This window comes from Ananas comosus, linkage group 18, assembly GCF_001540865.1.
Source record: "Ananas comosus cultivar F153 linkage group 18, ASM154086v1, whole genome shotgun sequence".
NCBI classification, from domain to species: Eukaryota; Viridiplantae; Streptophyta; class Magnoliopsida; order Poales; family Bromeliaceae; genus Ananas; species Ananas comosus.
Window position 1 is genome coordinate 4,806,823 of NC_033638.1, and position 26,896 is coordinate 4,833,718.

The 26,896-nt window shown below is 38.9% G+C and overlaps 1 long non-coding RNA gene across 1 annotated transcript; it reads left to right on the plus strand.

Moving 5' to 3' along the window:
• LOC109724435 lies at positions 18,873–24,427 on the plus strand. The gene is made up of 3 exons (XR_002219930.1): positions 18,873–19,081; positions 19,205–19,270; positions 24,346–24,427. It is a non-coding gene; the product is annotated as an uncharacterized LOC109724435 (long non-coding RNA).

Sequence of the window (26,896 nt, forward strand, 5' to 3'; positions counted from 1 at the left end):
TTAAAATTAAATAAGATTAAAATTTAAAAATATATTTGAAAGTAAATTTGAATTTGATTGTTGAATAAATATAATGTACAAATTTATATTAATTTGAATAAATTAAAATAATTATTATGTGAATTTGCACGGTACTTCTTAAAACACCGTGGCTCAACTTTCTCACTACTATTAAAAGAATCAGTTAAAAAAAATGTCTGTCAATGTTAACCGTTTTTACCTTCATAAAAATCAACTTTTCTCTTTATATCCTCCAATAATTATCTAACTCTATCATTTCATTAACTTCCCCCAGTAAAGAATATCTCTCGTGTTAAATTTGGTTTAAATTTATAGTTATCTAAATTGAGATTAAATCCTAATATAATTAGGATTAGATATAATTTAGATTTAATTTGGTATATATAGATTATAAGTAGAAGTGTAATTCTAATTGAATTAGGATTCGACTCTAGTTAGGAGACATGTATTATATATACATGCTACGGCCAAATTAAAGAAGCACGACAACTCTAATAAAGCCATACAAATTAAAGCCAGATCTCTATAGTGAAGCCATGCCTAATTAAGCTCTTAATTAAGTCCAAGCCACCTGTGCTTCTTTGGGGCTGGTAGTCACGTTGCGGCGGTGCGATGCGCATTGCATAGAGAGCAGGCTTAGCCATCTCTTTCGGAGATCTAATTAAAGGGGAGACCATGCAAATTAATTAAGCCTTTTTGTGGTCCATCCGTACGGTTGAGGAGCCGTGCTGTTTTTTTTTTGGAGTCGCATGTGCGGATGCGGATTTCGGCGTTTCTGATCTAAAATAGAGTTCGGGTTCTTTGAGAGATTTTCTATGTACTCCGTCTTTTGACATTAATTAAATATTTGCTCCATCCTTGTCCGTGGACGTAGGCCGTTGGCCGAACCATGTAAATATCGGTGTGCTCTTTTCTCTTTTCTTTTCTTTTTTGTATTAAGGGATTTTCTGGATTTATTTTTTGTCGTTTCGATTTTAACATCTCACCCAAAATCTCTCAATATGATAACTTTGCCAACCACCCCCCAAAACTCCTCCTATAACAAATGCATTGCAAAAATTATGGTCTTGAAGCGTGTAAGTTCACTTTTTTAAGGTGATATTTGCCCCCACTGAATGTATGCTGTCAGGTTACCAGCAAATCACTTTCAGAATACAGTAAGACCACCGAAAGACTGCAAACAATACTTTTAAAGACTTTTCCTTAAAAACTTCTCTATTATTAATCGGTATGAAAACTTAGAAAGGAGAAAGAATTGATTATGCTGCTCTTGAAGCCATCATACATCTCCTATTTATAGGAGATGAGTAGTTACGATAAAAGGACATAATTTTTAAAGTTATATTTTTTTCACAAAAGGATACTTCCTTTCACAAATAGTGAAAAGATATATTTTTTCACAAAAGGATTCATCTCTCTGTAAAGAAACATATTTTTTTGTAAAGAAACACATCTTTGCATCAAATGAAAAGACATTTTTTTATTTGAATTACTAATTCACCAAAGAGATACAACCATTCATTTAATTTTAATTTTAATTCCTCAAGTTATTTTGCATCCATTATTATAATCTATGTTAACAATCCCCCATTAGATTGTAATGTTGATTTAGAAATAGCAAGAAGGTGTTTTTCGATTAAACCTTCAATTAGTGTAATTATCTCAAAGTTCCAATAAATCAATGGTGGCCAAAGCTTAAACCAGGAGTCTTTATATTATAACCAAAAATAACACATACACTAAATAGGTTTAGTTTCTTTATGGCCATGTGCTCTACCTCCTGATTTCATGAACAAACCAAGCCCTAAACTGCTAGAAGTGGCACCACTTCTTATGCTCATATAGGTGAAGCTCCTTTTCTACTGCCTTTATTATGATAGGCATCAAATAAACTTGAACTTCACTAAGAGTATTTATCACTCATCCTCGAATTCTGTAATAATATACACTTAATATTTTGTAATAATATTTAAACGACATTTCTAGTATATTGATAGTCACTTATCAATAACTTGTTTTTACCTATTAAATCTTTTCACTGGTGATGTAACTAGATAAAGGTTGGGTTTCCATTATTGGTGACTTTTAAAAAAAAGGCTTCAAACCCAATCCAACTGATATAGATTTTACTATATCTCTCGAATGTTCTTTTGTAAAAGGGTCTGTTAAATTACCACATGATCTCACATATATAATATATAATAGTAATTAGTCCTTCTTTTATTAATTCTTTAGCATAGTCATGTCTTAAACTTATATGTCTAGACTTGTCATTACACACCTGTCTAAGTGCCAGAGACATTGATGCTTGACTATCGCAATGCAAAGTGATGGGCAGCATCGATTGTGGCCACAACTTTATATCAAACAACAAATTTTTCAATCGCTCCATTTATTTGCCTGTAGTTGCTAACGCTATAAATTCAGATTTCATTGTAGAATATGTTATACACCTATGTTTCTTTGAAGCCCTTCAGCTCTATTGGGCAAAAGACACTTTTAGAAGTAGGAAATCAAGTGAGTAGATATAGATATCGCGAATAGGCTAGAGAGCATTGAGCTGCTAGAAAACTAGAAGCTCCAATTCAAAGGCTAGGTCTATTATGGGAACATATGCCTGCTCTCGATCCAAATCTCATAGGAGATTATATGCTCTCTCTGCAAACATAAATTCATTCTCTTGACAATGCAGAGAGGGTGCAAAAGACAAGAATTAATAGTTCAAGCTGTCACCCACGGCCACCTTGGAGACTAGAAGACTCCGTCGACTCTTTCTAGAAGATTCAAATAAGTAGTCCGTCGATACAAACTAGTGTGAAATAATGTATTGCTTTCTTTCACTTTGTTTGGTGAAGATCTACTCCTAACGCTTACTAGACCAGGAGATTGCTCTACTTTCTAAAATAAATACCCATCTAGACGTAGAGTTATTATCACTTAAGCTAGTTATCCAACTAGCATCAATAAAACCTTCTAGCATTGAATAATTCTAGATTTTTAGTTCTTTTAAGATATCCAAAATCTCCACTTGTAGCCTTCCAATGATCAGTACTAGGACTACTTGTATATCTAAAAAGTTTGCAAACTGCAAATACGATATCTGGTGCACTGTGTTGCACACATCAAACCTGCTTATTGCACTTGCATATTCTATTTGAACAATTGCTCTTCCAGAATTTTTGACTAATTTAACAGAAACATCATATTGGGTACTTACTCCTTTGATTCCTAAATGATTATATTTTAAAATCATTTTCTTGATATAGTGCACCTGAGATTAAACATAACCTCCGCTGTGTTTCTTCATTTTTATTCCTAAAATAGTATCTATTTTATTTAAATCTTTTATTTTGAATATAGAAGTTAGATATTTCTTAGTTTTATTTATCTCATTCATATTTTTCCCAATTATAAGTATGCCATTGACATATAGATATATTGCCACACTATATTCTTCTATGAATTTAGAATAAATGCACTTATTCACATTATTGTTTTTAAATCCATGGGACAATATTACAGAATCAAACTTTTCATGCCATTATTTTGGCGCTTGCTTCAACCATATAATAACTTAATTAATTTACAATTTTTTTTTTCATTTCCAGATACTACAAACCCTTCAGATTAATGTAATGCATGTTAAACAAACAAGTGATCTATGTATGCGAAGTCATTTCATAATTTTCCCCTACTACATAGAGGTTTCCTTTTATCCGATATACTATGCAGATTTATGCGTGCACCAATCCATTCAAATATACATATATTCACACGAACATGTAACAATTTCACTTTCATAATGTCAAGAAGACAAAGAGGGAATTCACCCATTTCAGTAAGGTCAAACCCACCAAATCGCTGTCGACTCTCATTAATTCCGCAAACGAAGGTAATACAAAGCCTCCAAGCACCCTAGCAATGATTCTAAAGTCAGCTAGAAGCTTAACTCAAATCTCTACATATAAACCTCACATAATCACATAGTTTAGGCTAGAATCTCACCTAGTATAATATCAAGGCTTAAATCCTCACTTCGGTTCAGGTTGGAACACCAAAACCAATCTTTGAAAGCTCCCAAATCTCAGCCAAAAGAGATCTAATACCCTGCTATGAACCATCACACATAAACTCCATCAATACTCTACCAACACATCCAAACTAGCAAGAAGTTAGGTTGCTCACCTTGCACAGCTCCAACTCAGGTTGAAGCACACCAAAACCAATCTACAAGGGTCACTAAAACTCAGCCAAGGTGGTTCACAAACCTGCTGTGAACATACATCAAAACAGCATCACTACTATCACCAATATAACTAGTATAGCCTCAAAATAGAGAGAGTAGTTAGCTAATCACCTTCCCAAAGCTTCAATTCAGCTTTCCTCTAGTTTAGGATTGGAGAATTACAGCCAAAACACCTTCTCTACAGCTGCTACAAGCTTCCCCAACTCAGCTGGCAGCAAGGAAGCAAAACATAATCTCAAACCCACAACTATAGCATCAAACTAGAGAGAAAAGTTGGCTAGTCACCTTGTACAGCTTCAACTCAGTTTCTACTGAATTAAGGTTGAAGAAACACAGTAAAATCTTGTTGTAACATTTTTATTATTTAATGTGAATCTTAATTCTCATAACCTATGCTAGTGGAGTTACAACTTCACTAAACTAGCATTCATCGTGAATTAGTTCCTACAACCTATACATACTTGGAATCACAACCGAATTGTGATTTAAAGTATAATAAACTCCTATCGTTATTCCTTCAATTTATGAACTACACTAAATGTCATATAACTTCTATCCTATGAGCCTATCAATAGAGGACTTCTCTATTCACTTGGATATAACTCAAAAAAACAACAAAGTTATTTTAATTATACTTGAGAGAGAGAAGGTCAAAGAAAGGTGTTTCTTTTGGTGGAACTTTGGGCTCATCTACTTGTGCAGAGTTGATGAAGCCACATGACGAGGGTCGAGCCGTTGTATCTTGGAGGGGACAAGTCAGTGCTCTACTGCATCGGTTCAAAGGCTTTGCCAACCGTAGAGGGCTTGAATCTCCTTAAAGAGAGCGAGATATCCGTGCCTCGGCTTGATCGACTCGTTGACACTTTTTAAATTATTTTGTAACTAACCTCTATTTTTTGAATATATACACCAATAATTTTAAGGAGAGTTCAAGAATGGGGGCTACACGTGAAAAGTTCAACAATACTGCCGGAGATCTCAACAAGCCCTTTCGCTTCAACAGAAGTCACTTCAAGAGGTGGAAAGGAAAAATGTTATTCTACCTCAATTTACTTAAAGTTGCATATGTTCTCACGGGGAAGAACCCAAAGAAAATGAATACCGACGATATGAATGAAGAAGAACTTCTCAAACACTACGAGAAAATTGAAAATATGAGAAGGATGAGTATAACTGTCGGTATTATCTTCTTAACTGCCTTTCAGATCAGTTTTATGATTATTATGAAAATACTTACTCCTCTGCAAAGAAGATTTGGAAGGCATTGTAGCTAAAGTATGACACAGAACAAGCTGGTGCAAAGAAGTATACTGCTAGCCACTTCTTTCGCTACCAAATGGTCGAAGGAAAATCTGTGGTGGAGCAAGTTCAAGATTTTCAGATGATCGCTCATGAAGTTCAATCTGAAGGAGTCAAGTTTGGAGATAACTTGATCGTACTGGGGATCATCGACAAGCTACCACCATCATGGAGGGAATTCCAAAAGACCCTTCGACATAAGCAAAAGGAGATGTCTCTCGAGACATTAATTGCACGCATTCGCGTGGAAGAAGAAGCAAAAGGCCAAGATGCACTTAAAGCAAAAGAGAATGATGCTAGCGCCACTAAGGTAAACTTAGTATCTTCTAATACTTTACCTAATAACAATCGTTCTAGAAATACATACTTGAAGCCTAAGAAGAAAATTAAAAAGAACAGTGATAGACCTCAATTTAAGAAAAATGACCAAGGACCTCCTTCAAATGTGAAAAATTCTATAATTTGCTATGTCTGTGGCAAAAGTGAGCATATTGCTCGAATTTGCAAATTCCGGAAACATAAAGCTTTACCTCAAGCTAATGTTACCGAGGAGCCACTTGTGGCGATGATAACAGAAATATGCTTAGTGGAGAATACTGAAGGATGGTGGGCAAACTCTGGTGCCAATAAGCATGTCTGTCATGATGAAGCTTGGTTTAAAAAGTATACTCCCTATAAACAACCAAGAAGTATAATGCTTGGTGATTCGCATACTTCTGAAGTTTTAGGGAGTGGTGAGGTCGAGTTAAAATTTTCTTCTGGAAGGGTCCTTATCTTGAAAGATGTGTTGTATACACCCTCGATTAGGAAGAACTTGATGTCAAGTTTTCTTCTTAATAAAGCTAGCTTCAAACAGACCATCGAGTTTGATCAGTATGTGATTTTAAAGAATGGAAAGTTTGCAGGTAAAGGTTATGCATGCGACGGAATGTTTAAACTAAATATTGAGAATAAAGTATCATCTACTTATGCTTACATGCTTTCTTCTGTGAATTTTTGGCATGCTCGTTTGTATCATATTAATAGCAGATATGTTAGCATGATGACTAGTTTAGGATTAATTCTCAGACTGAATAGTGATTTTGACAAATGTGAAATATGTAGTAAGTCAAAAATCACTAAACGACCTCATAAGAGTATTGAAAGAAGTACCGAATTACTTGAGCTAATTCACAGTGATATTTGTGAATTTGAAGGTAATCTAACTCGTGGAGGAAATAGATATTTTATCACTTTTATCGATGATTTTTCTAAATATACTTATGTTTATTTATTAAAAAATAAAAGTGATGCTTTTGACAAATTTAAAGATTTCCTCCATGAAGTAGAAAATCAATTCGGTAAAAAGATAAAGACAATTAGAAGTGATCGAGGTCGTGAGTATGAATCTATAGGATTCAACACTTTTGTTCAGTCTTTAGGAATTATCCATGAGACTACTGCTCCATATTCACCTGCCTCAAATGGAGTAGCTAAGAGAAAAAAATAGAACACTTATTGATCTAACAAATGCTATGATAGTTGATGCTGGTGTACCCCTAAACCTTTGGGGTGAAGCCATTTTAACTGCATATTATGTCTTGAATCGTGTGCCACATAAGAAGTCTAAGATGACACCCTTTGAATTGTGGAAAGGGTATAAGCCAAATTTGGGATATCTTAAATTGTGGGGTTGTCTAGCATATGTGTGGCTACCAGACCCCAAAAGACCCAAATTGGGTGTTAAAGCCGCCGCTTGTGTTTTTCTTGGATATGCTTTGAACAGTACAGCCTATAGATTTTTAGACATTGAAAATAATGTGATCTTTGAATCAAGAGATGCTATTTTTCATGAAGAAAAGTTTCCTTATAAATCGAAAAATAGTGGGGGTCAAGATTTTAAAAGTGTTTCAAATAAACCGAGTTCTTCAAACTCTTTTTTGCAAAATCAAGAAGAAAATATTTTTGAACCAAAAAGAAGCAAACGGAACATAATAGAAAAAGATTTTGGCCCTAATTATGTTGTTATGAATATTGAAGAAAATTCACTTTCTTTACAAGAAGCTTTATCTTCAAATGATGCAATGTTTTGGAAAGAGGCTGTATCTGATGAGATGGAATCCCTAATATCTAATGAAACATGAAAATTAGTGGATTTACCACCTAGCTGTACAACAATTGGTTGTAAATGGGTCCTCAGAAAGAAATTGAAACCGGATGGGAGTGTAGATAAGTATAAAGCTAGACTTGTTACAAAAGGTTATAAACAAAAAGAAGATCTAGACTTCTTTGATACCTTTTCTCCGGTGACAAGAGTGACATCCATCAGAGTTCTGATTGCTATTGCTGCAATTCATGACTTACAGATTCATCAGATAGATGTAAAAACTGCCTTTCTGAATGATGACCTAGATGAGAAAATTTATATGGATCAACCTGAGGGGTTCATTGAGCTTGGATAAGAAAATAAAGTGTGCAAGCTAAATAAATCCCTTTATGGCTTAAGGCAGGCACCTAGACAGTGGAATGAAAATTTTGATTCTTGCATGATTGAGAATAGCTTTAAATTAAACGAGTGTGATAAGTACATCTATTACAAAACTTTTGAAAAGTTGCATGTTATTATTAGCCTTTATGTGGATGATTTGCTAATTTTTGGCTCTAATTTAAATGTTATAAATGAGACAAAAATTATGCTAAGTCATTATTTTGAAATGAAAGATCTTGGTGAGGCTAATTATATTTTCGATATAAAAATTACCAAAACATCAGATGGGATCATTCTTGATCAGTCGCATTATGTTGAGAAAATTTTAAAAAAGTATAACTTTCTTAATTGCAAGCATGTGACTACACCTTTTGATTCGAGTGTTCACTTGTTTTCTATTAAAAGTGAAAATGAAATTTTAAATCATAAGGAATATGCTAGTATGATTGGCAACTTGCGGTTTATGACTGATTGTACAAGACCTGATATAGCGTATGCAGTAGGGATACTTAGTAGATTTACAAGCAAACCGGGTACAGAGCATTGGCATGCCATGGAACGTGTGATGAGCTATCTCGTTGGTACCAAAACTTATGGCTTGTTTTATAGGAAGTATCCTGCTGTGATTGAGGGTTACAGTGATGCTGACTGGAATACCCTATCAGGTGATTCTCTCTCTACCACTGGTTATATTTTTACTTTAGCAGGTGATGCTATATGTTGGAGATCTAAAAAGCAAACTATTATTGATAACTCAACTATGGAAGCCGAGCTAATTGCCTTAGCTTCAGCTAGCGAGGAAGCTAGTTGGTTGAGAGACTTATTGTCTGAGATTTTATTTGTGGAAAAACCAGTTCCATCCGTGTTAATACACTGTGATAGCACTGCTGCTATTGGTAGAGTAAGAAACTGTTATTATAACGGTAAATCCAGATCCGTGAGAAGAAAACACAGTACTGTGAGATCATATATGAACAATGGTATTATCAGTGTTGATTATATTAAATCTACTGATAATCTGGCAGATCTATTAACCAAGGCCTTGGGAAGAGAAAAGATCTGGAGCACATCGAGGGGGATAGGGTTGAAGCCCATAACATCATGAACCACGTATGAGGATACCCAACCCGATGATCAGAGGTCCTGAAAATTGGGTTCAATGGAAAAAACGAATCATATGATGGTCGTAAAGAATGCACAATATATAGATCTATATGATCGCATCTTGTCACGCCCCAAGCTCCGCCTATTTGGTCGGATTCGGGCACGTCAACAGACGCTGAACGGACAGCACCTCCCCTGTCCGCCCAAGGCTCCAACAACAAGTATAATCATGCAATCAAACAACGAGATTTGCAATTATACAAGGCTTGCACGAGGGCAAACAACAACAAGTAGTGAAAGCGCTAAGCTACTACATACAACCATATATATAATATTTGATTACATTTTAACCAAATACAAGTAAACTAAATTATTACATTCATTTTCTTTGCATTCATGATTCTTTACATCACATAGTCATTCACCCAAAATATATGATTTACACATCTTTTACATCACTTCTTCAACAAAATAAAAGTTTATACATGACACAAAAAGGAATGACTATATATATACTCTGGTGGCCACTAGCTATGGCGTTATACCCTTGCCTCGATCCTCCGCCCCCCCCACTTGCGCTCGGATCTGTAGGGTTAGTGGTGTGAGAACTACAACGAAATTTCCAGTGGGTTCGGCCGCCGACATCGCCGACTTACCCACTAGGTCTATTCAGGGATAAGTATTTCAAAGAAAGAAAATAGCAAATCATACTAATGCTAATACTATGCCTGCAAAAAAACTGTTAACAGATAGATAATCATATGTATGATGAATATGCATGCATGCTTTTCCACATTTACTTTGGCTTATACCCAATTAAACCGGTTAACATTTGTTAACCCCAACAACTCACAACCCAAAATTCCTATCATTCGGGGAGGCTCTAAGCACTACCACCCGAGGGACCGTCTTCGGGGACCGCGCTCCCCGTGGTGACAATTCCGGAATGCACCGCTTGAGAGGGAGCTACCACCCTTAAGCCAAGACTCAATGTGAGTATCGATCCAATCCTCAATTTGAGGACGTATAGCCACTAGCCACAATGTCAATATCACAACAGGTTTCTATCTTGTCATTTATGCCACTCTCTAGGCTACTCTTGCCATAATGCCACAATTGGTTAAACTTTGTTTAACAATTCATTTCTCAATACCAATCTCGTCACTAATGTCAATGTCACCTTTGTTTACTATTATCATAGTCCAAGTCTCACAATCATACAAGTATAGGGTCCAACATACATGTCACATATGGCTCTATATCAATCACTATGTTTATCTACGTTAGAAGCATAATATTGAATGCCAACCATTATTCTCATAACAACTACCCTATCATGCATGAATGTCACTATTCACATATATGTTCAATAAAAAGGCAACATAGATATAGAAGGGAATTCAGAAATTCCGGATAGCACCCCCCACCACGTATGGTAGCAAAGGTGTTGCGGTTCGAATTTGATAATTTTTTAGCGCCTATTCTCTCGCCTGCGGCAAAACGAAGCCAAATTAGGCTTTTTCCCCCCTAATCTAATGTAGACTCGTCGGATCACCGAACCGAGTTTATTTCTAGTTATAAATACCCCCAATTTGGTTTCTACAAGGTCAATTTGCTCCAAAACCATCCTAGAGCAAAAGCCCTAATTTTGGTGCCCTAACAATATTATTTTGCAATTTTCTTGAATTGATCTTAGAGCTAAGCAAAAACTAGTTTAAAACCATCTAAGAACTTCTCTAAAACCATTTCTAGGTCATTCAAACCATTCCTAGGGCATCTAACATGAACCCTAGAAATCTACCATGAGAGCTCATGAAGAAAAACATGGACTTTCATGTGTTTATGGCCTTAATAAGGTTTCTAGCCTTGCAAGAAGATCAAAACCAAAAGATTTGGGGTCTAAATCCAAGCCCTAGCATCTATCTTGCATAAAACCTTATCTTAGCCCACTAGCTCTCCAATGTCCACCTTGTAGGAGAGACCTAGACCTTCTAATCCTCCAAATCTCCTCCAAAATCCCCAAGTTCTCCTCCAAATCCATCTTGGGAGAGAGCTTCTAGAGAGAGAGAGGGAGAGAAGTGAGTGGGAGGAGTGTTCTCAACTGCTGTGAACAAGAGAGGGGTGTTGGGGTCTTATATAAGCTGCTATATTTGCAAAAAGGCCCCCCCAATCTTCATATTTGCAGCAGACATCAACCTACTGCGAAGTGCACTGCGTACCGGTACACGGGATCCTGTCACCGGTTTAACAGCCTTTTTTTCTCAAACCCGAGAACTGCTTCTCTCTGTCTGCCATATGGTACCGGTACAAGGTCAATGCATTACCGGTGACAAAAGCTCCAGACTTGAGTTTTGCACCTTTTCCACTTCAATTCGCGCCGAGCAATGCTAAAACCTTTCTAACTCCTTTGGAACTCAACTTTAACCCTTCCAACGTTGTTGGAATGTTAAATGAAATTTGTCCAACTATTCTCTCGGACACTTTGGTCAATTTGACTAAAGTTCGATATAGGCTACCGAGGTTTCGATATATTACACATCTTTACCTATCCCTATGGTGAGGGTGCATTCATTCTGTAATGAAAAGAGGGTTGAGTTTTTGCTCTTAATGAAATATGTGGTTCTTATGAGCAGGGTGTCAGAATTACAGGAGCACCCTTGACGGATTTCACCTATGTGAGCATGGAAGTGGGGCCGCTTCCTATGAGAATGGGCATATTCTCAAAAATGCTCATGAAAATCAGGATCAGCACAAGGCCGTAACGTGCTAGCTATTAAAGCTCATGTCAACACCTGAATTGTTATATGTGAGCAATAACTTTCTATTTTTCCTAAGCAGCCAAAGTTCAAGTCTGAGACCACTCTGGCTCTGGAGTAGAGATTACTATTTCACTAAGTGAAAGTTCAATGCAGAGCACACCTTCATTATGTATAATGGTCCCTCTTTGACCATCAAACTCTCATATATTTTTAATAATACATACTTGGAATCACAACCGAAATGTGATTTAAAGTATAATAAACTCCTATCGTTATTCCTTCAATTTATGAACTACACTAAATGTCATATAACTTCTATCCTACGAGCCTATAAATAGAGGACTTCTCTATTCACTTGGATATAACTCAAAAAAACAACAAAGTTATTTTAATTATACTTGAGAGAGAGAAGGTCAAAGAAAGGTGTTTCTTTTGGTAGAGCTTTGGGCTCATCTACTTGTGCAGAGTTGGTGAAGCCACACGACGAGAGTCGAGCAGTTGTATCTTGGAGGAGACAAGTCAGTGTGCTGCTGCATCGGTTCAAAGGCTTTGCCAACCGCAGAGGGCTTGAATCTCCTTAAAGAAAGCGAGATATCCGTGCCTCGGCTTGATCGACTCGTTGACACTTTTTAAATTATTTTGTTGCTAACCTCTATTTTTTGAACATATACACCAACAAACCTCACTTCCCACACTTCCATAGCTGGCCCCCAAGTCTTCAAACCAGCTAGCAACAAGAGAAGAAAAGAAACCATGCTCAAATCACTAGTTTTCCACTTCAAAATGGAAAACCTAGAGGGAGAAAGAAAGAGAAAGGCTCACCCCTGTTCTCTGAGCTCCAACATAATAAGAACAAGCTGAGGGGTCAAGCTGGACTGATAAGGATAAGGCTGGAGAAGGAAATGACCAAAACAACCTCAGCCACGCAACTGCTGTGCTGGGTACCGGTACTCAGTGCAAAGTGCAGATTTCGCATTTTGCAATGCACTTTCGCTCTTCCGGCCGCTTAATCACTCCAGTAACTTGCCGAAAACTTCTCGACAACCTCTAAAAAGATGTGGAATAGTTTCAATTACTATTCCAACACTCGAACTTCGCAATTTACCAAAGTTCAGTGTACTACAATAGCAATAATCCAAGAGTAGAAAAATTGATAATAAACACTATTTATATAGTATCAATAGTATACTAGGTGAACTCTATGCATGTGTATATTTTTATTATTATTAGCAAATAGGTTTGATGGTTTTGTCTCACGCCTTCTCTTTGTCAGTAAGTATGTATAATTATAATTATACTCTTTGTTTCATTAATTGTAAAGTTATTGAACTTGAGATTAAAATTTGAATGCATATTATAAATTATTCAATTAATCATTAAAAGAATTAGCCAATATTAAATTTTCAAATGTATTGTGGTTTCAAATTTCTAATTTGCTTCAAATTAATTTGAACTTAAAAATTGAACTCACGTTTTAATTGCACTATCAATTGTAAATTATTTGTGATATAGAAATTCTAAAAGACATTCAATATGAATTCGTTAAAAGTGCTACGTGTCAAATCAAAATTCTTACTTCCAAATTGAATTTTAATTAAAATTTATATACAGATTATAGATTGTTCAATCAATTTAAATAATCATCCAATATTAATTTAATTTCCAGATATGCGGCAGTTTTATTGAATTTGGTCTTAAAAATCAAACTTAAATTTAAAATTGTGCCCTCAATTATAAATTTTCTGGTAAATTTCAAATTGCCGCTAATTAGTTCAGCTCCTTTTTACTTTGCCACATGTAGTTCAAAAACTTTACATGAAACCCCTGTGGTTTAATTTTTATTTTACCAATTAAATTAGGATGGCGAATTAAAACTATTTAATGAATCACAGGGTGATAAAGTGTAAAAATATGCTAAACCACATGAGAGGCAACGTGTTATTTTTTGAATCATGGGATAACAAGTGAAATGAGCTAAACCATAGGAAGACATAGTTAAAGTTTTTGAACCACAGGTCACAAACCGAGTGCAACTTGAAGCTTTAAATTTTTTTGGTATAACAAATTCTAAAAGATGTGTAATATAAATTTTTTACAAATGTCGCAGTTTCAAATTTATATCATAAACCATAATTTTACCTTTAACTTAAAAAATTTTAAAAATTGAGTTTGATTGTCGAATTCAAAGTATTTTCAGTGGTTATTTCGATGTAAGAACATTTTGAATTAAAAGGACTCGATCTCAGTTTCACAATTTGGATGTAAAATTTTATTTAGTAATATAAATTTAAATTGAATTGAAGATACCAACTTACATTTTGATTTTAAGCTTCTTCTAATTTTTTTATTTTATCAAAAAAGTGTAAAACCAAATTAAATCCAAAATTTCATTGAATTTTCAATTTTGGAAATTGAACCCATATTTTTAATTCAACTTTGAGATGAAATTATAAATTCAAATTTGAATTTAGCAAATTTAAATTTTATTAAGAATTTGAATTATGAATTCATATTTCAATTTTCAGTTTGACATAAAATTTGATTCCAAATTTTTCCTTAAATTTTTAAAATAAATTTAAATTTATTTTGAGAATACGAATTCAAATCTTCTAATTGTATTATCAAAACATTGGTCCTCATGGCTGATTAAAATTAAACTTAAAAGTGCTTTTTGAATGGATGATATTGCGAAATGACCAGTTTCGGTGCATCGTTGCATCTACACGCTGTTTTTAAAATTTGATATCCTTAAAATTTAATTTAACAGATATTATCTCAAAAAAATGGAGATTTTTATACAGATTTGTGTACAATTTCTAAAATATTATAATTTTGGAAATATAATTCTTACGGACGAAGCATGTGCCAAAATCAGCCGCGTTAACTTTTAAAGTTCATTATACTATATAAAAAAAATTATAATTTTTATAGTTAAATATTTTAATGGTGTAGAATACAGTGGTTTGGATTTAAATTTCAAAATATTTAATATTCAATTAAAAAGCTTATAGTGTGTTTGCATAAGCTCTTTTGAGCACTTTTTTTTTTTTATGCACAACATAAGAATTCTTAGCCTTTAAGTAATATAAAAAATGAAAATGAAAAGCCACCTATTCTCCTGCAAGTGAAGAGTTAAAAAAAAAAAAAATCAGTTAATAGAAAAATTAATAAATTTATTATTTTTTTTATAAAAAATTCTTTCATTTTTTGCTCTAAATAATATAAAAATAAATTCTATATTATTGGTTTCCCTTCATCTCCACTACCATATATAATTTTTTTTAATCATTTGGATTTTACTATTGATAAATTAATGGAGCACATGTGGGTACGTAGAGTAAGCCTTCATGTTTGCGGCGTTGACAACTCGGGTGCCGTGGAGGCTGTTCACGGAGTGGCACTGACACGTATGAGACGTACAACGCCTTTTGTGTTTCACCTGTGATGTCTCCTCGCAATCCTTAGCCTTCAATTATTGCACATGCTGTGTGTTTGTAGTTTGTGAGAAGCTCCCTTACAGAGTTGGTACTGATGGAAATAATTTAAAAAAACAAATTATTACCTCGATCTGGGCTACAATGTTATTTTGTTGGACCAGAATTACCAGATCGTAGTGACAAATTTTACCTGAAATTATTGGGTCAACACAAACTGATCTCTTTTTGAGATCAATTTTCAAATTTTACCTGAAATTATTGGGTCAACACAAACTGATCTCTTTTTGAGATCAATTTTCGTTCACCTATTCTATAGTCTGTTAGTAGTTTGGGTCATCGCAACCTCCACCTGAATTATTCCTGGGACGATTTCAATCTAGCTATTGATTTGTTTGGGTTATCAACGCATCAATTTAGGATGGATGCGTTGCGATGGAGTTACTTATGTTGAAAAAATCTCTCTAATCTTTTAACGAAAATTATAATTTTTTTAAATATTTTAAAACGCAAAATTTAAACAAGTATTTAAAAACACATGCAAAAATTAATAACTAAATATTATATGAAAATGAAGATCAAATGAGGTCTGTGAGTCGAGACGTGCTAAGCACTATCCTAGAAATGAGATTGCCCCTTTACGTATAAGACTCCGACAATCACTCCTAGTAATGCAACTCGATCTCAATGAGCAAAAGAACAAAAGAAAAAAGAAGTAAGTCTCAGTTAACCCCAGCCAAAGATAGGGTCCAACGGACCGGCTCTGTTTCGGATAAGCCGTTGAATCTTATTGAGATATAAGATTTGGGGCCTTACCGATCTCAATGAGCAAAAGAACAAGAGAAAAAAGAAGTAAATCTCAATTAACCCCAACCAAAGGTAGGGTCCAATGGACCGGCTCTGTTTCGGATAAGCCGTTGAATCTTATCGAGATATAAGATTTGGGGCCTTACCGAGGTAAGATAAGATCTGTGTATGTTTTGTGAAAAGCATCACTATCATTATCTCCCAAACAACTAATCTAAGAATGATGGAGTATAAATGGTGCAATAACTAAACTTTTGTTCCCAATATGGGACTAACCTCGCATGTAAAAACTTAAGCACGATGTCACGGCCTTAGCGGTTCTGTTCGCAAAGTCCGTGCGGCGCCCGCCTTCCTGCTCGAAGATGGGCAAGCCTTCGTCCCTATTGCTAGCCCGGACCTTCGCGTCCTATGACTAAGTATGCAAAGGGAAATGACAGAGAGAGAGAGAGAGGCAGAAGTTCACTTAAAAAACTAAGTACTACACTACTTAGAAAAGAGATTACAACCCACACATACACACACCCTCTCTTGTGTGTCATGGCCTTAGCCAAACCCCATTACTTATAGGCTTCTAGATACAATGAACCTAGACACACACTAACTCTCTCATTATGAGACACATTAACTCACCCTCATAATGAGCCCTCATAATGACCAAAAGCTCAAGAGTCACCCATAACTCATGGGAGTTTCATAACCCTTGAGTTTCCATCATTGATGAAGGAGTTACAAAACCCTTTGTCTCCCCACAGCGGGTTGGGTTTGAGTCTCCTTGACAACCCGATTCAACCCATTTTCAACCCGTTTCGCTAGCAGATTTGGGCCACTGTCAAGGAGAAGTTAACGGAAAACATTTTGTCCATGACATTCTCTCCCACCTAACGCGCAGACGCCCTCGTCGCGCGCCGAGTTGCTCCCGGTCCACATAACCTTCCGCGCGGTCCGTCGTGCCTTCACGCGCGATCGGCCCCATGCCTTGCTCCCAATGTCCGCACTTGTCCCCGCACCAGCACCTAGTGTCTTGCCCCTCTGAGCAAGTGCACCAGCAAGCCTGCTGTGCGAAGAGTTCGCCGGATGTGCATGTCCTCCGTGACACGCACGCGCACTCTGCCAAGCTGCTGAACGCCCCAAGTGTGCATGTCCTCCGCGACACGCACGCGTACTCCGCCAAGCTGCGGAACGCCTTTTGGTCCTCACAGGCTCCTTGGCAGAATGACTTGCACTTTGCTTCGACGCTGGCCACTTCAGCGCCATATGAGACTCGATAGTTTCGCCGCCGCTCAGGCCCTCCTCCTCGAGGTCCTCGGCCTTCCCACGCTTCACCTCCTCGCAAAGCTGCAAGGCTGTCAGAGTTGAACTCTCGTTGCACCCTTTTGCGTCCCCTGGATCGCGGTGCTCTCCCCCACCTTTGGCCTTGCTCGCCTTTGATGGTTCACCTCGATCGCCCTCGGTTCGCTCCCGCTCGGGCACAACGTCAACGACGACAGCTTCCGACAAAGACATGGTTCCTTCTCGAACCGGCTCTGATACCAACTGTCACGGCCTTAGCGGTTCTGTTCGCAAAGTCCGTGCGGCGCCCGCCTTCCTGCTCGAAGATAGGCAAGCCTTCGTCCCTATTGCTAGCCCGGACCTTCGCGTCCTATGACTAAGTATGCAAAGGGAAATGACAAAGAGAGAGAGGCAGAGGTTCTCTCAAAAGACTAAGTACTACACTACTTAGAAAAGAGATTACTACCCACACATACACACACCCTCTCTTGTGTGTCATGGCCTTAGCCAAACCCCACTACTTATAGGCTCCTAGATACAACGAACCTAGACACACACTAACTCTCTCATTATGAGACACATTAACTCACCCTCATAATGAGCCCTCATAATGACCAAAAGCTCAAGAGTCACCCATAACTCATAGGAGTTTCATAACCCTTGAGTTTCCATCATTGATGAGGGAGTTACAAAACCCTTTGTCTCCCCACAGCGGGTTGGGTTTGAGTCTCCTTGACAACTCGATTCAACCCATTTTCAACCCGTTTCGCTAGCAGATTTGGGCCACTGTCAAGGAGAAGTTAACGGAAAACATTTTGTCCGTGACAACGAGCTCCCAAACAAGCCCACAGAACGTTGGGTTGCTTAGAAAGCCCATGAACTAAAATAAAATTTTAAATCACTAAAATCAAATTAATACTAACAATTTATAGGACGGATTAAGTTGATTGGGTTTGGTTGACGGGCTGGTCTATAGTGTTGGATTGGATTGAGCGATTGGGTTTTATCCAATTCATAAAGTTTAGTTAGTTAATGGATCAAGTCCGTTTTAATTAGGCTGCCCCTAACCCAAAATTTTTACATTCATTTGTGTTCAATTTTAGTGACCCCTTACGCGAAATGGATGGCTTCAGATTCAGATTCAGGTTTATCCATAAGTTAAATTTTAAGGCGTATTCTTAAATGAAGTCTCTTATATCAACTCCGAACAAAACTCCACTCGTTCAACGTAATTAACTTTTTGTTTAGTTTATTATAGGCTACCAATATATGAATCCCCAATATTTTGCTGACATGGCGTCACCTCCTTAGTTTAGAATTTTTTTATTTTTTTAATAATAGTATATTCTCTTTCTTCTCTCTCTTCTACCACCGCATATTCTCTCATTTACTGTTCGCGCCCCCCATCTCCCCCAAACCGCACGTCCGCTCATCGATCTCCCCCCCTCCCGAAATCTCTCTTCTCTCCCTCCTCTCCGCTCCCCTCTCCTCCCTCCCCATCCCTTCCGTCACCCTCCACCTCTCTCATCCTCCCCGACCTTGCCGACGCGCACCCTTCTCCCCTCTCCTCTCCTCCTTCCTCAGCCGCCACTCCAGGGACCCCACAAAGGGTTTTTTGGTTTTGGAATTTTTTTTCGCAGTGACGTGAATAGGGTGTTTTTGATTCGTACATTAGGTATGCTCTCAGATTTGGTGTTGAGTTTGGTTTAGTTTGATCTAATTTCGATTAATTTTAAGAGAAAAAAGGGCGTTTTTTTAAGGGTCTTTTAGGATCTTTTTGGGTTTTATGTAATTACAGGATCAGTGCGATGGAAAAAGATGATGACGGCCGTTGTTTCTTTCCTCTCACCAATTTGCAAATCAGGTGTGTATGGCCGATTTCATTTTTTAATTCCGTTGGTGGATTCAAGTTAATAATTTGGATTTAAAGATTTAATTTTTTAGTAATTTTTTGAATTTGAGTACAGTAATTTTTCAGTAGTGTATAATTTTCAACTTAATTGGGTATAATCTATGAGAAAGAGAGGAAAGAAGACATAGGAAAACTAATTTAGTCTCCATACTATGACATAGGTGCAAATGTTTTCCAATTTTAGTGCAGTTTCTTTGAAATGGCCTTATCCATACAAATACATAATTTGATGATTTTGAGGATACACGCAGCAAAATTTTATGTCTCCACGTCCATAGAATTAGAATCCGCTCCTCCTTTCTTTTCTTCTCCTTTCATCTCTTCTCTCTCCTCCAACTCATACCAAATCTTTACGACAAATACATAATTTGACAATTTTTTAAGACATACGTGGCGATTTTTCGTGCTTCCACGTCATGCTCAATTTTTCCTGTGCCCTTCTTGGCTCCTTCCCAAGAACCTTGGCTCCTTCCCGAGGTTGGACCAGGTTGGACCAAAATATTCGAGATTTTCCAAGACAACTTCTTATTCCCGAGGTTTAGCCCCTTCCTCCCCTCTCTCTCTCTCTCTCTTTCTCTCTCTCTCTCTCTCATCCAGCTGGCTCCATGTTTCTCTCTCTTTCCTTCTCTCACATACTCTCTCTCTCTCTTCCCTTCTCCTCTCTATCTTAACCCCCTTCTCTCTCTCGCCGCCACCTGGGGCCAGCAAAGGAGAGCGCAGCGACAGCAGCAGTAGCCGCGGGGGCCACGGCGAGGGCCGCGGGGGTGTTGAGGGCGGATATGTCAGCCACCGAGGGAAGGGCAGGCGCGCGGGTGGAGAGCGAGTGGCGGCCGGCGGGGAGAGGGCTAATGAAAGGATGGAGGTTGGGGCTGCGGTGGTGGTAGCGGTGGCGGCGGCGGTGGTGGTGGCGGCCCGGAGCAAACTTGCCACCTTTGGAGATGAGCTTTTGGGATCCGGTGAGGGGCTGGGTGGTGGAGATGGTGTCTGCGGCAATGGAGAAAGGAGATTGAAGAGAGAGAAAGAGGAAGAAGAAGAAGAAGAAGAAGAAGAAGAAGAGAAAGGAGAGAAGAGAGAGAGGGAGAGTGGAGGAGTACGTAGAGAGTTTTTGGAGGAAATACCATGGGACTATGGGAGAGAGTGTGTTTTGGCATGCAGAGAGAGAGAGAGAGATATGGGAGAAGGTTAGGGAGAAGTAATTAATTGGGTAAATATACTCACAATATTGTTGAGCTCTAATTAATATAAGGTTCATCGTATAGCTTTTATTTAATTAAAATTTTAAATACACTAATTTTTTTCCTCTAATGAGTTGAATTTTTTCAATTTTTTTAAAATAAATTTTAAATTTTAATTAATTTTTAATATTGAGTTTGTAAATATCTTGATATTGAAAAATTAACGATTTTTATTATGTTTTTAATTTTTTAAAATAAATTTTATATTTCAAATTTTAAATTTTAAATAATTATATATTAATTAATTAAAATTTTATTTATCCGCAGCGAAGCGCGGGTTTTAACGAATCTTCCCTAGGAAAGATAATAAATCTTCCCAAATCAATCTTGGGAAATCCGGGATCACAGATTTCTTCAAGATCTGAAGAAATCTTCAGTCTTGAGCTCTATAAAAGGCTGGAGAGAGGAGCTCGAAGGGGGACTGATCGCACAGGACCAGAGAGATGGGTGGGTGGAGCTATGCGAGTAGAGGTCGTCCACATCCGGTGCACACACTTCACAGGTTGCACACATAAAAAAAAAGTTAAGAGAAGATAAAAAAAACGAGAGAAGGTCACTAAAAAAAAAAGAACAAACAAAAAGATTTAAAAAATAAAATAAAAAAAAAAAACTGTGCTTCTTCCCTTATTCTGTTTGCTGCTGTCGTACCGCCGCCGACGCCACCGACGTTGCCCCAACACCCACGCCGTCCGCTGTTGTGCCCACTACCGATGTCGCCCAAATCCGCACGGAGTCACCCCAATCCGGCACTGTAACATACCGAAACTTCGGTAGAATGTTGGACTCTAGCCAAATTGGCCAAAGAGCCCAAGAGAAATGGTGGGACGAAGTCTATTTAACACTCCAACAGTGTTGGAAGGGTTAAAAGTGAGTTCCAATGAGGTTAGAAAGGTTTTAGCATTGATCGGCACGAATAGGAGTCAAAACAATGCGAGATTGAGGTTCGGGAGCATTCGGGCGTTTTCGGTGCACGTAGGCATGAAAACGGGACCCGAAAGGCTATGTTGGACCATGAGCTAAATCCGGCATTAGCGTGGATAAAAAGTTGATGAAATCGTGCTTGAAAACATGTTTTGGGGATCTCAGTGCGATTTGAAATAAATCGGAGGCCTAACGAGCGAAAACAAGCGAAAACGGAAAAAAAAAAAAAAAAAAAAAAAAAGTTGAAAAATTGGGTAAGTCCTGAAAAATGGCCGTGTACCGGTGACACCCCTAGTGTGTACCGGTACGCAGTGTAAAATCCTAGAAGAAGGCTCTCGGGTTTGGCTATTGCGCGATCGTGTAACCGGTGACACCAGCCCGTCTACCGGTACGCTGTAGTAGAACAGCACAAAATTGGTCTATTGCAAATATGATTATTTGGAGGGCTTAGTTGCAATTGTTGCACACTATTAATAAACCCAAACCCTCCTTCCTCTCACAGCAGCCCCTCTCCTCCTCTCTTCTCCCATTTCTTCTCTCTCTCTCTCTAAAAGCTCTCCATCAAGCTCAAGGAGAAGGAGAAAAAGATTATTAGAGGACATTTTGGAGCTTTGGGGAGATCTTGGAGCTCTCCTACAAAGAGAACTTGGTAGAGCTTGGGACTTGAGGTGAGTTCTTGCAAGATTTCATCTAGGGTTTAGATTTTATCCAAAGATCTAGTGTTTTGGACTTTCTTGCAAGCTTAGAAGCATTGTTGGGCCATGAACACCATGAAAACCCATGTGAGCTTCATGTGCTCTAATGGTAGAATGTTAGGGTTCCAAGTAGAAACCCTAAGAATGGTTCAAATGGTTTAGAAATGAGATTATAGAGCTTCTTGGGTGGTTCTAAGCTTGATTATGCTTAGTTACAAGATCAATCCCAAGAAATTTGATTATGACATTGTTAGGACACCAAAATTTAGAGCTTTTGCCTCTGGATGTTTCTAGGGCAAATTGGCCTTGTAGAAACCTAATTGGGGACCAAACAAACGCGATGGAACGCTCGGTTCAACAATCCGACGAGTATACGCGAAGTTATTGACGAAATAACATTGTTTCGTACAGATAGCCGCAGCACGCGGAATAAACGTCTAAAAATCATGAGATCGGATCCGAAGCATCGTGGTGTCGAGGGATAAACTCCAGAATTTTCAAATCGCGGATTGGTGGCCGTTCGGGTGGTCGTGCGAGAGTTCGGGCCGAACCGGGTCACGGGTGCCGCGGGAGGCCGATTGTAAGTGACTACAAGTAATCGGAGAGCAATTTAAGGCGGGTTGTGCTTACCGAAGCGACTAGGTCGCCCTTTATGTCTAAGAAACATACGAATTCATATTGATGCATATTAATAAAATGACATAGCTAATGCATGTGGACAATATGATGCAAAATGCTAAGTAGATTGCATATGATGTAGTATAGAAATGCTAAAATACATGTATGAATGATGCTAGTTAAAAGCATGAGATAAATGACATTTGCATGTTAACATAAAGTAGAGAACATGCTAGTTGTAATGTATAATGGTAAGTTGTAAAGAATGCTAGTTTGGATAAGCATGTTAATTATCTAAAGTAAGATGCTAAGAGATTGTACATGAAGTGACATAATGTTAATGTTAGATGATGCAAGCTAACATATAGAGGTTTATGTTAATGGAAATGTGCATATGGACAATCTATATATATTAGATCGAGTGGCATTAAACCTAGCGTCTTGAACATAGGTTGAACATGAATGATATGAACCTAGTGTTAGTAAACCTAGGTCAGACATGAAGGACATATGAACCTAGTGCAAAATAACATAGGTTGGACATCAAGTGGCATGTAACCTAGTGTTAGTAAACATAGGTTGAACAAGTGTGGCATGTAACCTAGTGTTAGTAAACATAGGTTGGACAAGAGTGGAAATGAACCTAGGGTTAAAAAGAACATAGGTTGAGAACTAAACCTAGAGTCAAGTGAACCTAGGTTGTGTGATAAAGAAATTGAACCTAGAGTCAAGTATACCTAGGATGGAAAGGACATTGGATCTAGATAGGTCGACACTATAGGGTTTAGACCAACCCTTGAGTTATGTGAAATGGATTTCGGAATCCTAGAGCTTATGGAACACCGAGAGTGGTGTTGGGCATGTGCGACGATTTCACCGCCTGGGGCTAAAGAACCATTGACGTGGCGTGTGCGACGATTTCGCCGCCGGATGGTTAGCCAGTTTGAGGATTATACTGCCAGTGGACTGAACCATCGACGTGGCGTGTGCGACGATTTCGCCGCCGGGTGGCTAAGTCATAACCTAGGCTGTTGTTGGGTGAGGTGCGATGCGTTCGCCGCCAGACGGCTAGGTCACTAAGCGCGGTGAGCTGTGGTTGGCTGAGGTGCATGTGAGAGTTCCTTCACCTCGAGCTAGACAGTGCGCGGACTATCCGCGATTGATTGACTCAAGACCGAGTCGGGTGGCATAGAGAACTAAGATAAGAGTAACCTTAGAAAAGAATGGCCGATGAATAAATTGGAACTAAGAATAAAGAATAGCTAAGAATAAAGAGAGAATTACAAGTAGTAAAGAATGGCTAGTATAAAGAATGTAAATGATAGAAAGTAAAATCATCTACTTTACTTGCATAGTTGCATACATTTCATATTATATATCGCGAGGCATGACATGTAGTTCAATATCGAGTAAAAGCATAAATATCTTTTGTATATTATTGGACTAACTTGTTGCAGTGCCTCATTGGACCTATTGGTCGAGCTTTTCGCTTGGGTGGCCATACCCACTGGGAACCATGAAGTTGGTTCTCACCCCACGTTGTTTTGGGGTATTACAGGTACACACGTGAGCGGCGCAGCGGCGCGAGGTAAGGGCGTAGCTCCGTAGATAGCCCCCTATCCCAGAGACCTGAGGTAGTAGTACCCGAGTTGGTGGTCTAGCTTGGGGGGTTTAAAGACAAAGTACAAACTTGTAATAAATTGTAAAAATTGTGATTGTATTTGGAAGTTGAATATAAAGTGTAAAATGTAAATGTGTTGTAAAATGTATCTAAGTTGAATGTTGTAATAACTTAGTAGTTTTATGTTTATGATACTTCCTTATGCAATCTATGAGTAAATACTGTTTCTGGTTGGAACCTCTCGTATTGTATTGATTGCGACGCCTTGGACGTACAGTGGAGACTCTGTCCGTTCGGTGGTCTGTCGGCGGCTCCACGATCCGGCCAAATAGGCGAGTGGTCGCGGGTTGTGACAGGCACTGTCCGCTGTCGTGTCCGACGCCCACGTCGCCAACGCCACCCAAGCCACCGCCACTGCCATACCCGTCGACGTCACCCCAACGCCGCCGCAGCTGTCGCTGTACCTGTTCATAGGCAACGCCCAAGCTGCCGGGTCCGCCATCTCCACGGACGGCATCGCTATTACCGCGTCCGAGGTGGTTGCCGTCCAAGCCTCTGACGTCGTTAAAGCTAAGGTTGAAGCCAACAACTTCATTGCTTCACGAGTAAGGAGGAAATTAATTAAAGGGGTGGAGTGGTCCTTTTCTTCTATTTTTTATTTGCTGTTTGTTGTTGCTAATATGTAACCCATAATATGCCTTGGGTAATAAACTATCATGTTAACTCCGTTTCTTAACTTATGAGTCCATCAACATTAATATCGATCGATGGCAAAGGCGAACGGAGAGGGAGCAAGACGGATGCAGGCAAGGTTTCGGGGAATTGGATGAGGGGATGCCGGAAGGACGGGAGTGAGGGCGACCGCCGAAGATGGGGTCTGGACGGGAGTGCGCAGACTAAGCTAACTACCTGGCGTGTAAAGGAGCCCCCCTCCTCGCCAGCTCAGAGGTGCTTGCGCTCACAAGAGGTGACACCTTTCGAACCAGAGGTGGAGGCTAGGTTCCTTTGGCTCAAGGCTACGTTGAAGGACTCTGATGGTATTGTTCATGTAGAGGGAAAGTGTGAAAAGGTCGCCATACGATCTCGGTCCTACAGGGAGGCGAGTGGTGCTGGGGCACTGGGAGGTAAGATTCTTGCTCATTATGTCGGGTCCACATCACGCCTCGAGGTGGGACGCCCTGTCCCTATCTCGGACAAGGGTATCCTGGATGATGGATCTGGCGGGAAGGCAGTGTGGAAACCCGAGGTCTTTGACCAAGCTCAGAGGGTAGGAGGTGGTGTAAAAACCTATCTGCAGGCCCTTCTTAAGCAACCAACCTCCCTCTCACAAATGGATCATCAAACTTGCAAGCTCTCAGCAGGGAGGAGGGAGGGTTCCAGAGATGAGAAGTTTTCTTCTTTAAAGGGAAGGTGTTTTAGATGTTTGGCCCGCGACCATCGAGTGTCTTCTTGTCGTGAACCTCTTAGGTGTTTCCGCTGCTTCAAATTTGGCCACCCTTCTTGGCTGTGCAGGGGTAAAAGTAAGAGCAGACCTCAAGGAAGTGTAGAGAAAATGTTCAGAGGGAGGAACACGTACAGAGGTAGAGCTATCCGAGGGAGGAGGACCACCTTTCCTGTTTTTGTTCCTTTCTCTGAGGAATACTTCAAACACAGCGAGGAGAGGCGGAACGCTGTGCTAGCTGATGTTCTCCCTCCTGCCGAGCTTGGACACTACCCGCAAGCAACGATCGCCGATGGTCTAGCTAGGCATTTTGTAGGGTACCCAACGGATTTTCATGTCGCACTCTACCAGGAGCGGGACGTTGTCATCTTTCTCCCAGAATGGGTCCCTGCTGAAGATGTCACCCGTCGAGAATTCATACCCCTCGACAAGTGTCGTATCCGTTGTTACGACTGGGCCCCGTATCATGAGGCCGCCAGCCATGACCTCTCTTTTAAGGCGTGGATTAGGCTGGTGTCCCTCCCTTATGAGTGTTGGTCTCCAGCTCGGGTCGCTGCCATGGTTTGTGGGTTTGGCAGGTTTTTACGGGCGGATGAAGCGTCGACGTCTTAGGTAGTGCGATAGTCTCCCCCATGAGGAAACCAAGAAAGTCCTAACTCTCAATCAGTGACAATACTTGTGTTTCCCAGAGCAGATAGTTGTTGTCATTGAGCTTCAATGTGACGAAATTTGCCACATTAATGGTGGAGAGAAAGGGAAATTTCGAGTTAGATAACGATGCCATTTTTTTAAAATCTTTGGTTCCTTAGCGTGTCTCTAATACCATAAGGAAATTAGTAGACCACACACTTCATTAATGTCCTATTGAGAAGTTTATACAACTAAAGGAGTACTTCTCACTCTTATTGTGAAGGAGGTTACTCCTATATTGTGGAGGAGGTTACAACCATACAATCTTAAGAATAGGAAACGAATTTACAAATTCTAAAACTATCAAGTTGTGTTTGGTGTGGTTGGATCGTTTGGTGTGGTTGGGTTGTCCTCTTG